The 17,838-nt window shown below is 43.0% G+C and overlaps 1 protein-coding gene across 8 annotated transcripts in view; it reads right to left on the bottom strand.

Moving 5' to 3' along the window:
* The window catches only part of NCKAP5 (NCK associated protein 5), a 1,198,715-nt gene that overhangs the window by 992,999 nt on the left and 187,878 nt on the right, over positions 1-17,838 (bottom strand). For 2 of the 8 annotated variants that reach the window (XM_085001425.1, XM_085001419.1), the window contains exon 1: positions 8,953-9,224. The exons of the other annotated variants lie outside the window; for them this stretch is intronic. The gene's annotated coding sequence lies outside the window, so the exon portion shown is untranslated. Of the gene's footprint in view, positions 1-8,952; positions 9,225-17,838 lie in introns of those variants that run through there. 8 annotated transcript variants of the gene reach the window in all.

Raw genomic sequence — 17,838 nt, 5'->3', positions numbered from 1 at the left:
CAGGGCTGTTTAATTCTCTGTCGAGATTTCACTCTACTCCACCATGCCCCACTTGCTCTGGCGTTTTTTTTCTTACGTTGGCTTGGAATTTGGATGTGTTCTTTGTTTAACAGGATCAGCATTATAATGAGGTCCTAGGGTATTTGAAGTTTGTGGAGAGGTAGACAGATGAAATGATTCTCTTCTCCATCATGTGGTCCATCGCCAGTGAGAAACATGGACTATCATCACTATTCCTCTACTTGGCTTTCTGGAGAGTAGGAGAGAAAGGAGAGGTGACTTAAGATAAAGAAGGAGAAAAGAAAAAAAAAAGGATGAGAAAACAGGAGGCTATGGGAAGAGAGAAGATTGAGAGATACTAGGACAGAGAGGGAGGGTGGGATAAAGAGAGAGAGAGATGGGGAAGAGGGCAAGAAGAGCTAGGGAAGCTGGTCCAGGGATGCAGGAAAAGGGCATCAAATTAAGACGCCATCAAAAGGAGCTGAACACACTTTATACCCATTCTACTTCAACACCTACTTCCACTGTAACTCAAATATGCAGTTCTATGCACACTGAAGACCACAGGATTTGGCAGTTTTGCCAAACAAAAGGCAGAGATGATAAAGCTGTGACATCACATAAACAGACACAAGGTGTCAAATAATGAAAAATAGGCCCACATGGTAAGAACATGATAAATGTATTCACAGCCCAGGAGAAATAGGGGTGGGCAGTCTCCTTGGTAGCTCTTTGGGGCTGCAGTTACTGGTATGTGCCAAAATGCCCAGTAAATGGGGTTCTTGACAATTGGCCTTGGGCTGAAACAACAAGTCACATGGTGCTGATGTCAGCCCTCTCATTTCCCTTCAACAATCCACTGCATACAAGGGCCCACCATGTCTTCAACGATAAGGACCCTATAACGATGGTAAGGACCACCACATATTGCAAGTCTGACTTTGTGTGGCTACTTTATCTCATTTAATCCTCACAATGATAAGGAGGTAATATAATCTCAACATCTGGCTCATAGTCTTACTGTGCAATCTGAAACAAATGAACCTCTCAGCACCTTGGTTTTCTCACTGATGAAATAGAATTAATAGGAATGTCTAACTCAGAGGGTTGTTCGGAGGATTAAATGAGACAATAGAAAGCACAGCAGGGCCAGATATGTCACATGCACTTAATCAGTATTAGGTGATATGATCGTTGATATTACCACACTTTATGGAGGAGCATAGGAAATGAAGTAACTCTCCCCAAATCAATGGAGATCAGACCATAGGCTGGAACCCAGGTGTATCTAAGGGTACATGCCACTTGGACATGAGCTGCGGCTATTTGTTTTGTTACTCTGTCTGTACGAACTGACCCCAAAGATCCTGGTCTTTCTAGTGTCCAATGCAGCCTCCAGGGAAAGGGAATCCAGAAAATCATCAGCCCAACCAGGGAAAGCTAAAGGGATGCATTATTCAGTTCAAAATATCTTCTTCTTCCCACTCCCTTGTCCTCATCAATGAGAGAAGCAAAGAGTCCTTGTCCATCCTCTTTTTCACTGACTCTCATACCCATATGGCCCCATTGACAAATGCCATAAGTATTGATGATTACACAAAATAGACACTCACTCATTCAGAGAAAGTTAGCTAAAAAGAAGTGTCTTGCCTTGGTGCCCTAAATCCATAGAATTCTGAATGCCATTAGATTTGAATGTCATCAGTTGAGTTATAAAAAGGAATGTTTTCAGAAGCATTAGGAGTGGAGAGGATAAAACACATCTGTTAATTTGCCTATACCCATCTATTCACTTAGGGGACACCTACTATTTACCAGCCATTGTTGTAAGTGTTCAGGCTACAATAATAAATGAGATAGACATGGGTTCTGCCTTCATGGAACTAGAGCCCCTAGATGGGGAGACATTCTTAATCCAATAGGGGACTATATATTTAATCACACTAGTGATACATTCTAGGCAAAACAAGTGCTTGAAGCTACATTCTAGGCAAAACAAGTGCTTGAAGCTATCAGAGTCTAGAACAAGTAGGGAGAGCTTTCCTGAGGAAGGGCCTTTCAGGCTAAGCAGGAGTTGTCTCATTGAGGATGAACTGTCTAAAAGGAGAGATTTGGGGGAGCTGGAGAAGCCAGGAAGAGAAGAGTTCCATGCTAACCTGCTAGATGACTCTAGAAAAGTCAGCTCAGGTCCCCACAACACTTCCATCAACACAATATGGCAGGAAGGAGAACTTAATGCTCTCCAGTTCTCACAATTTCTCTTGACTCTCTTTCCCTATGTTCAAACTGAGGGTATATCAGAGAATGAGAAGATTCTGGTCCAGGCAAAGGAAAGAAAAACACCTTTTTGGTTAGAATCGGGCTCTCTCCAATGTAGGAAGCAAGTAAAAATTGTCCTGGGATAGAGAAACCATCATTTCTTTTCTCCATATTCAACATCTAATATTAAGTTTCCCCACAAGGCTCAAAGCCCAGGGCTCCAACTCCAAAAGAAAGGCCATGTACAGATTTTATGATTGGGCATCCCAGATCCTGGTTTGGTAGATGGGCTATGATTGATCTGAATTCTCCAATTTTCCTTACCAATGAAAATGAAAAGTTAAGACAACTAATTTCTTCAGGTAGAAAGAAAAACAATGCACTTGCAAAAATGACTTTGGTGGTTTTACTGCTATGAAGCAGGTACCCTAAAAACAACGGCTTTGTTCAGGAGATACCTGTTGTGGTTGGGCTGTATGTGAAATTTTAGTCAGTTTGATAAGGCCCTCTACTGGCAATCTCCAAAAACACAGTCTCTTTCAAATTATTTTAAGTAAACCATTTTAACTACTCCTAGGAATAAAGTATCTCACATTCCTGATTATGCACATCTGGGCTGAAAGAGTGAAAAGAAAACGAGAAAGGGAAGAAACAAATGTCGTCATTTCAAGTGGGCTATTCATTTAGCTATTCATAAAATAACATTACATCAAGCATCATTTGCTTTCCTCTGATGAAGCTATGTTAGATGTCAGAGGTACTTAGAAACAAAGGCTACACTAAAATGTCTTGAGTATTCATGGAACCGTAAAACTAAATTATGAATGTTATTTACAAGCTACTATATACCAGATTATTTTTCTCCATTTCCCCACACTATTATTAGACTAAAAGAAATGTTGAAGACAGGCCTTTTAAATTGCTTCTGATAAAGCACAACTAATAATTAACCTCTCCCGCTTGACAACAGACCAAAATAAATAAATAAAAGCATATGGCAACTTAAAATTTAACTACTCATACAAAAAGAATATTTTAAAAGTAAGTTATGAAGTTATGGTTTGACACATTTGTCAAAGGGCTGTTAGAACAAGTGGGAAAATTTACCTATACATTCCTAGAAAACCAAGTCAGTTTTTAAAAAGAGGCAGTTAATAACTTTAGGAAAGATTTTTGACAGAAAGGAAATGGTATAATAATTTCTCTCAACAGTAAATGTTATTTACAATCATGATAAAAATAAGCACCGAATACCCATCTAATCGAAATTATGATATAATTTCATCGGAGGATAGGGACGGTATAGAGGGTTTAAGAAATATATATTGTAATATGTCATAATAGAAAATAAATGATAAATAATTTGACATTATAAATAGACATAGAGAACAATTTTAAAATATTGCATAAAAGGTAGGTAAAAGAAAATCCTCTGAGAAGTAGGACTGGGAAACTGGGTGGGGAGGGTGGTTCAGAGGACTATTACTCTCTCTATATAAACATTTCAGTACTATCACTTAATATATGTCAAGTGATATACATACTAAATATGTATGGTATAGTTTTCATATAGTTATTTTAGTACTATTTGGCTTTCTAAATTATGAGCATGTTATTTTTTTTTATTTTTTTGTCTTTTTAGGGCCACACCAATGACATATGGAGGCTCCCAGACCAGGGGTCAAATTGGAGCTACAGCTGCTGGCCTACACCACAGCCACAGCAACGGAGGATCCGAGCTGCATCTTCAACCTACACCACAACTCATGGCAATGCTGGATCCTCACTGAGTGAGGCCAGGGATTGAACCTGAGTTTTCATGGATGCTAGTCAGATTCATTTCTGCTGAGCCATGATGGGAACTCCCTGTTTTTTGGTTTCTAAAAACAGAGCAGCACTGAGAATGGAACCCATTCAGGACATAGCTTTTGAACAGGCCTGGATCAGTGTTCCAAGTTTCCAGATTCAATCTGCCAAATGAAGCAAGGACCCTTCGTGGAAGAGTTTGTCAGGCATGTATCACGACAGTAACACTTGTTCCCATGTTTCAGAACTAACGGCTGGTTTTTCAACACCATAATATTGATCTGCCATGTTATCATCCAAGTTCCTATTCCAAAATGTGTTTGGAACTTTCTTCTTAAACTAAGTCCATTGAGTTCTTAGAGTGCATTCAAATTCTACTCAAAGGAATCACTAATCCAGAAAGTTTATTTCTAAGAGGAGAGATCTGGTTTCTTGCCCTGAAAATATCCAGATTAATTAATGTAACTACTGGGATGTACCTTGTGTAATCGAGGCTTCCAAAATGACATGACACACTTCATTAGACAAGTATGTATTGGGGCAGAGTCAATGTTGGGGCTAATGTTCCATGTATCTGAGAGATTTATTATTTCATCTATAAAGAAAGCACAATTGGGAATCCAAAATTCCAAAAGCATTAAACTTTGTAGAATTAGAGAAGAGAGAAAAACAAGGCTCTAAGGTATCTTGTACATAATGAGTTCTATGGCTTGACAGTGTTCAGCCTCAACCATTCTGGCTATTACAACCACTGTCACAAAATAATACTACCACTTCCCTCAGTAAACCCTTCTAGGATCAACCAAATGGCCAACCGTTCTTTCTTTCTTTCTTTTTTTGTTAACCTAAGCCCTCTTGATTACACTCTTGACCAAGCTGACTCAGCCTATCAATACCCATACCAAGCAGGCAAATAATCTTGATGTTTAGCCGTCAACTTGGGCCAACCCGCAAGGGGATTCATGTCTGAGACGAAAAGAAAAACAAAAATAGCAAAGGACTGGGCATGGATTTTGACACTTCTGAAAGACTAGAAAATGTGAATCACCACTTCAGTCAGTTGGCACCTGGAAGTGTTTATCTGATCTGCTGTTCTGCCAGCACCATCGGTCCAGGACGAAGACAAGGGAAAAAAAAAAAAAAAAAAAAAGTCAAAGTTCCGCCACAGGCAAAGCTCATGAAAAAAACTGCCGTCCACACTTTCCGAGAGCCATAAGGAGTACAGGATCAGGGTTCTAATCCTGCCTCTGCCTCTTTTACTGCCCAGGTGACCTTTGCACATGATCTCACCTTTCTGAACCTCAGAATCCCTGCATGGAAAATGAGTCTAATGATCACAATGAGATAGCAAAGAATTGAGAAACGTGCCTGGTACAAAGTCATTACTCAGTAGCAATTATGGGAAAGAAATTTTACATCTTCTCTTAGAGTACCTATCAAGCACGCATTTTTTTTTTTTTTCTCATGTATTGGGAACTTGCTCTGTGCCAGATGCTTAGCTAAGCATGGAATTACAAATTTGGCAAATGCCTGGAGGATAAATTGGGTGGATGGGGAGTTGCCATAAGCAAGAGTGTAAAGATGCACAGGCACTGAAGAACATATAAGCCCCCTCTAATGTTTAGATAACAGAAAGCAGCTCCTAATAATGGAGACAGAGAATTCCCACCTGAATTATCTGAGGGACTTTTCAACTATGTCTGGATCTGAATCTCTCCTTGGAGATGCTGATTCATTAAGTCTGGGATGGGACATGGACCTCCGCAAGGCAGGTAATTTAAAATGACAATAGCTAATACTAATTAGTTTTTAATCTACATATGGTATTGTGCTAAGTGTCTTAGCTATATCAAATTTATTTGATCACTCCCCTATTCCCATGAGGGAGACACCTCTCCTAGCCACATTTTCAAGATGAAAAGCTGCAACAGAAAAGTCAAGTGAATTAATGAAGATCATAAAGCTTGCCAATGGTGGAATCAGGACTCCAGCCCATGCAGGACTTAGTTCCAGAACCCAAGTCCTCAACTTCCCTGCCATGCTGCCCTCCAACCCTTGGAAGACAGGCCAGATACCTATAGGACAAACACAGAGTACATGAGAGGGGGTGAAGAGAAATGAGGCAGGGGAGGTTGGTGGCCTCATATTAGGAAAGCCTTGTTTCCAAGCTGGGGAATCTGGCACTGAGGGCCTTCAATCGCCATGAAGAATTGCAAGCCACTTGGCACACTTACACTAGCTTTTCGTCAGCCCCGAGCAGAGGCCCTGGCATCTGACACAGGAAAAGGAGGTATTTAAAATGAGTGATCCACTTATTCATGATTTAGTCTTCTATACCAACCACCACCCTGTACCAGGTGCCATGGATTATAGGAAGTATTGAAACATAGCCCTGGCTTTTGATGGAAAGGGGTATTTAACTATATGGCAAAGAGCTTCAGATCCCACAGCAAAAATCAGCACAGAATACCAGGAAGGTCCAAAGAAGAAAATTGTCACTTGAAGAATCTACAGACGCATCCCAGAGGCAGGGTGTCAGGGACAAGGAAGTCTCCAGAGAAGAGAGAGATGGAGCCTGTTAGTAGAATCTAGTAGACTGTTAACATTGAAGGTACAAGCTGCAGCGGGAGAATGAAGTGGGGGTGGAGCAGGGGAATCAATGAGAAAGTGAAGAGAAGGAGTTTCTGTTGTGGATCAGAGGGTCAAGAAACCGACTAGTATCCATGAGGATGCAGGATCAATCCCTGGCCTCACTCAGTTGGTTAAGGATCCGGCATTGCTGCAAGATGTGACATAGGTTGCAGATGTAGCTTGGATCTGACATGGCTGTGGCTGTGGCTGTGGTGTAGGCCGGTAGCTGGAGCTCTGATTCAACCCCTAGCCTGGGAACCTCCATATGCCTCACGTGAGGCTCTAAAAAGAAAAAAAAAAAAAAAGTAAAGAGAAGCTTCTATAGGCAAGAGGGGCCCCAAAGAGGGGTAACAGAAAAAAAAAAAAAAAAAAAAGCAAGGTGTGGTCAATAGAGACTCAGAAATAAAGCAAAAGCACACCATGCAAGAGCTGGGAACCTCCTTCCCAGTTCTCTCAATCTGTACCTGATGCAAAGCGCCTCCTTTAGTAACCCACTGCCTGAACCACCTGGCTTGCCTTTAGCCATCAACTGTCACATAATCACAGAGTGCCCGTCGATTCTCTAGCAAAAATAGTGAACTACAGAGATGTTAAGAAACATACCTGAGCCAAAGACAAAACAGGAACGTTCTCTCCTGACCACCTCCACACCTTTACCTACACAGCTCAGCTCCTGCAAGAAGGCTAGGAATCACACACAGGTCCTATTTCTTCTATAACCTGGAAGAACTGAAATGTGAAACGCATGCCAGGAAGAGCACAGGAGACTGAACTCCCAGCTGGACTTCAGCCACCCTCTTACTGGGTGACTTGGGACACATCATTCATTCCCCCTCCTCGTGCCTCAGGTTTTCTTCTGTAAAAGATAAGCTTGGGCTAATAGTTTTTGGAAGCTGTTTTAATAGCACATCCCTTTTTTAAAGTAAAATTTCACAGAAGGATTGAGCTGTAATATATCACACCATATCCAAGACAGTTTGCTCGGATGGAAAATTCTGGAGCTGACAAACACAAAGTAAGGTGCTGCCCACCGTGGAGCTTCTTGGAAAATAGCTGAATATTTTGGGAGCTTTCAGGCACCAGCTTCTTACAAATCTGAGACCAGAGGAAAAGGGAAAGTCAGTGAAGGCTGTCACTGCTCCTGTGAGCTGGTGACAGAGCAGCTGAGTTGAGGACTAGCGGGGTTTCCAGGAGTGAGTCATGGGGCTCACTTGTAGTAGGTAAGGGACTAACAGCCACTTGGAAATCTGTGCAGCAGCGCAGCCAGGGAACTGGATGGTAGGCAGGCATCAGCCAGGATTTGCTACTGATCACAAGGGGCTGAACTGTAGGTACTCAGGTGCAAACCCAGCAGCTAGAAGCTCTGCAACAGAAAGACAAATACATGGGGCTGGGAAGCAGAACTTCCAGGTGGCCCAAGGCAGCTGTGATGAGGAGCCCAGGTCCAGGCTTAGCTGCACATGAAGTCCACCCTTCCTATTCCCCAAAGAATGTATGGAAAGTTTGAAAGAGTTGGGAAGAAAGTGAAAGCCAGGATGAGGATCTTGCACCATGATCTAGCTGAGTGCCCAAGTTTGCTTTTTGCCAGTAATACATTCATTCAGGTTCCCAAATCAGAAGTCAGAACGGTCAACACCTTCCCAGATATTCACAGAGAAGAAATCCATATAGAAACGGTTTCAATTTCAAAACATTTGTCTACACTTTCGAATTCCCTGAGAATGAATGAGCTTAGGTGTGTGTGTGTTTGGCAAGAGGGTATAGGCAGGAGGGAAAGAGATCCTGTGAAAAATATGCACATATCAGAAATCTATAACCCACAGAAAGGATCAGAGACAAAGACCAAAAGCGAGTTCCCTTCCAGCACACTGGTTAATTAAAAATTAGTCTTGAGAGTTTTCTATTAAAATTCCTAGGTCAACCTAATAGTTTTCTGTATGGTTGGTTGCTTTCTATTAAAAAAAAAAAAATTCAACTTCTCTGCAAGGGCAAATGAGAATCAGGAATTCAGTATCTTGTTATCATCTGCCTCCTGTGTCTGTTCTCAGACGCCAGAGTCCTGTGCACCTACCGGGTCCACCTTAACGCTGTAATTACTACTTGGAACAAATGCATACTTGTTGTGGCAGTGAGAGAGCTGGGAGAAATACAGACACATCATCATCATCTCACTTTAAAAGGAAACCAAGCTGTATAAATAGGAAAAACTGTTACAAGATTTAAAAAAAAAAAAAAAAACAACTGTCTGAGTCTTACTTGTAGTCAGCTCTGCAGTCAACACATATCACAGTCCTGGAGACAAACACAGGAACTGCAACCACTCTCCCCAGCTCCACATTTCCTCTCGAGTTTATCCTCTGTTTATTTGTGAAGCATGAAAAGGCCGGGCTCAGAGAACAAGCGCAGTTTTCCAGAACAGCCCAAGCAAAGCAGCCACAAAGTTCCTGCAGCGAATTCAGAGCAAGTTTGCGGAGACTCCGCTTCCCCCGGCGGCTGCGGCTCCGTGGTTGCTCCGAGCTTGTAAATACAAGCTCCGTGGACAAAGTCCCAAATGACATCACTGGCAGCTGCTTATTGTTGAGTCTTTATTAACTGACTGTCAAAAAGAAAGGAGGGGGTGGGGAGCAAGAGTATCTTTTCGGCAGCAAAAATCCGCATCTCGGAGCGGATTCCAGTGATACAAGCGTAAATAATCCCACTGATGCAGATTTTTCAAGAGCCTGCTTTTCCTCGGGTCAGATCCTTTCTCCTGAAAAAGGCAGAGAATTGCCTCCACCAATTGACGCTGGCTAAACTGAAGCCTCGAAGGGGAAGTTTGAGATGCCAGCGGGCCCCTAACAAGTTGTTACCCACCTGTTTCCAGTCTGCTTCAGTTTGCTGTTTCAGGAATAAATGAATAATAGTTATGTCTTATTGCCTAACAACTTCTATATATATATATGTATATATTCACATATACACATATATATATATTTCCCTCTCTCTCTCTCTCTCTCTCTCTCTCTATATATATATATATATATACCTGGCTGGGTTTTTTTTGTTTGTTTTTGTTTTTTTCCTAGATAGCTTGACTAAAAGAAGAATACTTTTTAGGAATACTTTGAATTTTTTCAACTTGGGGTAGAAGGGAGAAATCCCTGAAATGTAGCCAAAATTGTGTGTCTGTCTGTCTGTCTGCAAATCAGAGGGTTTTCTGAGTGCTGAAAGTCTTCCTCAGATTCTCAAAATTTGAATGACCTTCCCACCCCACACCCCATCATGCCAAAAATCAAACCATCAACAACTTCTGCCAACTATCTCCAATCATCTTGAGCACTCTCAGCCGCACCCACTTCCAACTAGCCAATTAGAACTGGGCACTTCCCCTGGCTATTTTCCACTCTCTCCAGGAATCTCTTTCCTGTGAACTGGTTCTTACTCCTGGTGTTTATGGTTCTCTCCCCCGCGCATCCCCAGCCCCCATCAGAATAATCCAGAAATCCTACACCAGGTCTCTGCCATGGAGCTCAGACACCCTAGCTCATTTGCTGTTTTCCTTCCTTCCTCTGAACTGCTGTAATGATGCTGACTATTTATTTGCTGCTTTTTATATACTGACTTGTATTTTTAGCTTGTTTTTTTAGCCATCTGTGTTCTGTCTCCCCAGCTCAGTTTGAAAGGTCTTTGAGGGCAGCTATTGTGTTGTATTATTTGTTTATACCCAAACCTCCTGCCATAGTGAATCTTAAGCAGAAATGGGGGGAGAGGGGGCCCAGAGGGCCTTAGGGCAGAGACTGGAACAAGGTCAGGGGAGTCCATGAAATGGGGTGTGTGTTCAGATAAGCACTTTCCCTACCCTTGAAAAACAATGACCTCACATCTTACTGGTCACCATGTCAGGCACACCCAAAAAATATAGTTTTAAAGAGCAGTGATAGATTACTGATTTGGTAGGGCATCAAGGCCCCCATATATTCCACTTTTGTGTAGGAATCAGTTCAAGACAGTGCACATCTTACATGCCACTAATGGGTTTTAAACAACCCAATATTTATGGAAAGCAAATTAGAATTATCTAAAAAAAATTTTTTTGAAGTTCAACCCTTAAACCCAACAATTCCACCTTTCCAGAGTGATCCCAAAAATAGGCTCACAAAAGAGCCTAAGGCTATAAATTCAAGAATATTCTTTGCAGCATTATTTGTAAAGCAATAGAGTGGAGACAACTTAAATATTCATCAATATGAGAAAAAGCAAGTTATACAAACTATGGTATGTGTATGAAAAACTTAGGAGGGGTTGAAAAAAATTAAGGTAACTGCAAAAACTGACATGGAGAGAAGTAGGAAGGAGGTTTTTGAATAACTAATGCAAATTGTAGCATATGATAGGAGGAATTATACACATTATGAGCAGTAGTATCCTTGGGAAGTAATATAAGGAAACTTTCACTTGTGTGTCCTTCTGTGTGGCTTGACGTTTTTTCAATGAGCATTTTTGTTTTTGTTTATTTTCTATGGCTACACCAGTGGCATATGGAAGTTCCTGGGCTAGGGATTGAATCTGAGCCTTAACTGCAGCAATGCTGAATCCTTTAACCCACTACTCCAGACTGGGGATAGAACCTGAGCCTACATAGCAACCTGAGCTGCTGCAGTCAGGTTCTTAACCCACTTTGCTAAAGCGGGAACTCCATATTTCATTTCTGTTATTAAACAATAATAAAAGTACATGATTGCATAATTTTTGAAATAAATCACAAGGAAAAACCTAGCTATTCCTTCAATAAATGTCTGACACATAGTAGGTGCTCAGTAAAGATCTGTGGATTAGATGCATAGTTGTGGAGTTTCTACGAGAATATAGCAGTCCGTGAGGATGGATTGGGCTAAGAAGGTAGGAGAACCAGGCACCGAGTTTTTATTCCTGATGGGATGACCGAACCCCCCCTTCCCTTACATTTAAGAGCTGACTTGAAAACCTCTTGGACTGTGTCCACTTTAAGAAATAATTAAAGTTAAGTGCTCAGAACATGAAGTGCTGACCTTTCCCTTGTCCAACTGCTGTTTGACAAACGGAGTTGGAAGGTAAGACACGTGAGAACCACTTTGGTAGAGTTCACGGGTTGCCAGCAGGCACTAGAGGGAAAGTCAGGAACCTGGGAAGTTCTCCGGTTGGCCCAGCTCCTTGTCATGGCTGGTCGAACATTAAGGAGGCCTCCAGGGGGAGGTTAGGAAAGTCTAATCCACAGAGAGTCTTTGGAGCTTTATTAAAGAGGGCCTCTTTAATAAAGGGCTTTGAAATCAGTGGTCTAAAGTGAAAAAGGCACCAAACACAGCCCCTGCAGACAGCTCCCCAGGCCTCCATAGTGGAAGCTCACAAGCATAAACCCTATATCTTGAAGGTGAAAAAAAAAGTCCAAGGAAAAGAATGATGGAAAATTTCCACCCAGGTAAGATAGCTTTCTCAAAGCACCATTTCCATTCCTCCGGAGAAAACACACTGGAGTCTTGTCTTACTTCCCAATGAGAAGATATTTTAGGTCTGTAATCATTTCAAGAAGAAAAACAAAAAAGCACAGCCCACATTTTCTGCCTGTTTTTATTGTGCTATGATCCACATATCATAGGAACCTGAGGCCAGATTCAGTTTAAAGATGCATTTGGAGCCCCTTGGGTGTGATAGGTCACCCTTTCCCAGCTGAGACTTAAAGACCAGGGCAGCATTTAACCTGATTTGCAATTTAGTATGAAAACATATAAGGAGGGGGGGATGGGCGGGGCTTTCTTCCTCTCCTCTACCAGATGATCTTAACACTGCTGCCTAAATCACCTCCACCTGCTGAGATGCTTGGTGCACCTTGCCTTCCTATGCCTTCCAGTCCTTCATTCTGGCAATTTCCTCTGTCCCTATGAGGCTGTACTCCCCAGTGGAGGAGGGCCAGGCCACTGTAGGAGGCATATATATGTCTATTTATCTGTTGATTATTTTTGTTTTGGCCACACCCATGATATGCAAAAGTTCCTAGGCCAGGAATTGAACCCATGCCATAGCAACACAGCATCAACCTGAACCACAGCAGTGACAACACTGAATCCTTAACCTGCTGTGCCACAGGGAAACTCCACCTGTTCATTATTTTATTTTATTTTATTTTTGTCTTTCTGCCTTTTCTAGGGCCGATCCCATGGCATATGGATGTTCCCAGGCTAGGGGTCAAATCAGAGCTGTAGCCACCAGCCTATGCCAGAGACACAGCAGCTTGGGGTCCAAGCCGCATCTGCAACCTACACCATAGCTCACGGCAATGCCAGATCCCCAACCCACTGAGCAAGGCCAGGGATCAAACCCACAACCTCATGGTTCCTAGTCGGATTCGTTAACCACTGAGCCACGACGGGAATTCTGGCTCATTATTTTTAAAGTTGTACGCAGTATTCTTGATGTTTAAGTGTTTTCTGTCCTAAACTGGAAAATCTCTGAAGTCAGAGATGGTTATCAGATTTGCAAGATGTGAAACATAGCCAAGAGCTCCCTTAGCGGTGCATTCAGGTGACAGCACCCACCAAGACTATCCTCATGGTATAGTTTCTACCTCCAGTGTCTAATTTCCCCTCTATCTCCCCCTCTCATGCTGATAAACAAATCTAATTGCTACCATCTGTTAAGTATTTATATGTGCCATTTAGTTTAAACTCATCTAATTTACCTTTAAACTATCCCAGTGAGTTACATACTATCATTATTGCTCCCCTTTTACAACCAAGGAAACTGAGGCCCAGAGAGAAATGTTACTTAAGTAATTGGACTATGATCCCACAAATAGGAAGAGGAAAATCCATCATTTCAATTCTGCTTGATCTTCCAGCATGCTGGGAGGAGGCCCAGATTCTCCTGAGGTTTACACATAGTGAAAGAGGGTTGGAAAACCAATATGAATCATGGCAAATTGGAATGAGAAGCATGTTGCCATAATTAAGGTACTCAGTTTTGATTTCTATATACAGATGGATGGCAGTGACCTTCAGACTTCAATCTTGAATGAGTGTGACTTCTGCTCCCTGGACTTCTAACCCAGCCCCTCTGCTTAGCTCTCATAGGAGAGAGATTATAGGCTTCAAAGTCAGATGCAAAGACCAGGGTATGCAGACTCACAGGGCTTGGTACCAAAGCATCGCTGTGGAGTAAGTTCTCCTTGGAGGTAAATAAGATCCGGTTGCAAAAAGGAGAAACTATTGAGGGCAGGCATTTAAACATGTTTATGGCCTGTTCCCCTCTACAATGAGAACCTTCGGGAACTTGTTTTCCTTTGTTTATAGAGATAAAGATTTTACTGGGGTTTAAGAGGCAGCCTGTGTCTAGCCAGTCTGCTTTGTAAGAGTTAATATGATCAAAAATGGGAAGTAGAGATTTTAGGAGCAGGAACATAGAAACATTACAGTATTTCCTAAACAAATTAGAATGGTTTTGAGGGAATGAGTCCCTAGAAGCCTGGAAAATCTGCATGTTTAACAAGTCACCCACATCATTCTCATGCCAGGTGGTCCTAAGACCATATTTTAAGAAGCATTGTTGGGAGTTCCCATCGTGGCACAGTGGAAACAAACCTGACTAGGATCCATGAGGATGTAGGTTAGATCCCTGGCCTCGCTCAGTGGGTTAAGGATCCAGCGTTGCCGTGACCTGTGGTGTAGGTCACCAACCTCGGATCTGGCGTTGCTGTGGCTGTGGCGTAGACTGGGAATGTCTATATGCTGTGAGTGCGAATCTTAAAAAGCAAAAATAAATAAATAAGAAGCACTGTTTATAATGAGAGGAGTAAATATATGACCTTCTTCTACTATAGTCAGACATTGAGAAAGCTCAGGTCCATATTCCCTAGGAAAGGGCGCTACGATCAATTAGCAAATCCTGGTAACCCTTACCTACAATAGATGACACTGGACACAAGGCTGGGACACCAAGTGCAACTTGGAAGAGACACAGCATGTACCACATGGATGGTCCCTAACACACAGTTGGATAAAGGCGTTCACAGGCTTTCATACTGGCAGATGGCACCGTAGTCTCCACACATAAATCCAACAGAAACAAGAGTAAACCGTAAAGTGTGAAGAAGTCCAACAAAGTTCAGACTCCCATAACAAAGGCTTAGATGCATCTCATGAGAGATCACATTTCAAGCCTAGAAGTACTTTTTTTTTATTCAGTGGAGGAATGAGGTCTGCTTGCTTGTGCTTTCCACACATGTGCAGCCTGTCAACTGGGTTGTTGACACTGTTGGGATCTAAGGAGGCTTTTGGGGGATGGGGGACTGATATGGCAGGTGTTCATTGAGAGAGGAGGTGGAGAGAAGAAATACATAATTGGGCCAACTATGACAATTGGTCTAGGACTTGCCCAATTGGAAAGGCAGTGCCTTTGTGCGCCCCCACACACATTTGCTTTCTCTACCAACCCCAGGCTCCAGGCCCAGCCCAGGGAGTTAACGTGAGGGTTAATGCTCCCTAGGGCACTAACGAAAGGCCCCGGGAAGTATAAAGTATCATCTCGAGGTTGGAGGATTTGATATCAGCCTCTGCATTGTGTTGATGACAGTGCATACTGTGAGTCTGACATTTTTAGCTACTTCTCTGGCCCCAAATAAAAAGGGCTGGGAGAAAGTAAAAAAGGAGAGAGCCATTTTTCTCCCCTTGACTTGGATTTTACACCAGTCAACTCACAGCCTTAAAGTCCCAGGAAGGCAAGCCATGTCCAACAATGCTGCTTCAAAGATTTATGCAAATTCAGGGTGCTGAGAGATGCAGGTTGCATTCCTTCTAACCTGAGAACAGAGTCCTTCTGAAACCAGAGACTTCGGGAGGCCTCGGGGACAAGGCTGTCTGTAAACTGAGAACATTTTGTGGCCCACAGTGATTGTCTAAATAAAAAGGCCCTGAGTTCAGTTTTCACCAGCTCTGGACAGGCTATTAAAAGCAGGGGCAACACTAAGGAAAGGAAGGGAATGGGGACAGCCACTGGCTTTCCCAGCATGGTGCCTGAGATCAGGGTTATTGTGTGATTAGCACCTGCCCTGACTGGCACTGACAGCTCACGGTGGTTCCTGAAACTCTGGGGCTCTGACACAGACTAGCCCTGCCCCCATCTCCTCATACAAGCCCTAAACAAGAGACCGGGGTGGGATGTAAAATCAAGAGGAAAGGTCGATAACAGCCAGGATGCCCCAGAGGAGACAGGGCAGGCCCCCAGGGGACTGCTGCCCAGGTTCTGAAACTGCTGCCGGCATTTGCCCAAAAGGCTAGCAGAGCCCCAGGCTGACGCAGGTCACACTCAAGAGGCCCCGGGTGTTCCTCCTTTCACGCTGACAAAGCCTCTTAAGTTAAAAAGACAAAAGTGGGCACTGTGGTGGGGAAGGCCGGTCAGGGGCCTGTTGGAGGGGCAGTCAGGGGGAGAGATGCGCCTTTTCTTCTTTCCTCTTTTTTCCCTTTGGAAGTCCTCGAGCACGCAAGTTAAAAAAAATCTTTTTACTGGTCGGCAGATACTTTAGGCTCAGAAAACTGAAACACCTTATTTTTATGGCAGACATTCCGCAAAGGCCCTTTAGAAAAGGCATCCTTGCAGATCAGTGAGAGCGGCAGCCCTCTCCACAGTGTGTCCCCAACTAGACAGCCCTGGGAAGTCAACAGAAAGGGCAGGGAGGAGGGGTGGGGGGGAAGCAGGTAGGGGAGAGCCAGCCTCAGGCTCAGGTGCAAAGAGCATCTGTGGAAACCCAGGGTCCAAGCCACAGGGGAGGCTGGGTGCCAGGCAGCCAGTAGTCATCCAGGGCAGAGGGGGGAAAGCAGCGGTCACTGTGCAGGTAGGGGTGATGCATATCTGCCCCCCACTCCTCCCCAGAAGAAAGAAAATGCCCCTCTTTCTTCTCATGTCTAGGCAGAGCTTACTATGGTGTGGAGATGTGGTCCTTTTTTCAGGAAACTGGGGTGTTAAAACCCTCCATAATTCCCCCAAGGAGTCAGAAAAGCCAAGGAACCCAACCCTGGGCTATAAGACTTTTGGAGATGATAAAGTCCCAGCTCTGATGGCACTGCCCTTTTAAGTTTTATACAATAAATAAATCTAGGGGAATTGCTTGTAAAACAGATGAAGGCTTCTCCAGGTTCATCATCTATTGTTAAAACTAAAAATCTGCTGATGGGGAAATTATTTTAAAGCAGATCCTCTGCATTAATAAAGAAGAATAACTATTCCTTGCATTAGTTATCACTTACCATTTTGACTGATTATAATGATGCAGGTCTTACTGGTCAAGGTCACAACATGCTTTTGTTAGGTTGGAAATCGCTTAAGGAGGAGTTGTCATCATGGTTCAGTGGTTAATGAACCCGAATAGCACCCATGAGGGTGTGGGTTTGATCCCTGGCCCTGCCTAGTGGGCTAAGGATCCAGCATTGCCGGGAGCTGTGGTGTAGGTTGCAGATGTGGCTCAAATCTCGAGTGGCTATCTATGGCATAGGCCAGCAGCTACAGCTCTGATTCTACCCTTAGACCGGGAAACTCCATATGCTGCAGGTGTGTGGCCCTAAAAAGACCAAAAAAAAAAAAAAAAAAAAAGAAAGAAAGAAAGAAATCACTTAAGGAGACGGTTAATACCTTTGAAATAAACATGGTAAATTATAGTAATAAGTTAGTATATACTATATGTTAGTATATACAAGTTAGTATAATAAGGAGGCTTTGGAATGTTATTTTTTATTTTATTTCATTTCTGAAAGTTTTATTGAAGTACAGTTCATTTACAACGTTGTGATAATTTTAGTAACAGGATAATTTTTGGCAGAATTTGGTGACATACATTTCAGAGAGTGGTATCCCTGGGGGAGGTCCTGCCAGCCCACCCCCACTCCCACCTGCTGACAATAGCAGAGAGAAGACCCACATTGACAGGCGGGGCTGGATGAATGGAGCTAAATAACATTATGCTTTCTCTGTCTACTTCATCCTGTCTTGACCCCTGCCCTCTGAGCTCCTTGGCCTCATGCCTTCTGCACCACCCAGTTTGGCCCTTAATTATATGCGGCAAAGACTTGTATGTTCACATTTGATTTCATAGGCAACTCTTAGCTCCCAAGCAGATTGCTGTCCTCTTGACACAGAGATCAT

The sequence above is a fragment of the Sus scrofa genome, chromosome 15, assembly GCF_054392235.1.
Source record: "Sus scrofa isolate SSC_HxYL_T2T_F1_AM1 chromosome 15, Sscrofa_HxYL_maternal_Yorkshire_Landrace_v2.0, whole genome shotgun sequence".
Lineage (NCBI taxonomy): Eukaryota > Metazoa > Chordata > Mammalia > Artiodactyla > Suidae > Sus > Sus scrofa.
This window is presented reverse-complemented; position numbering and strand designations above follow the sequence as displayed.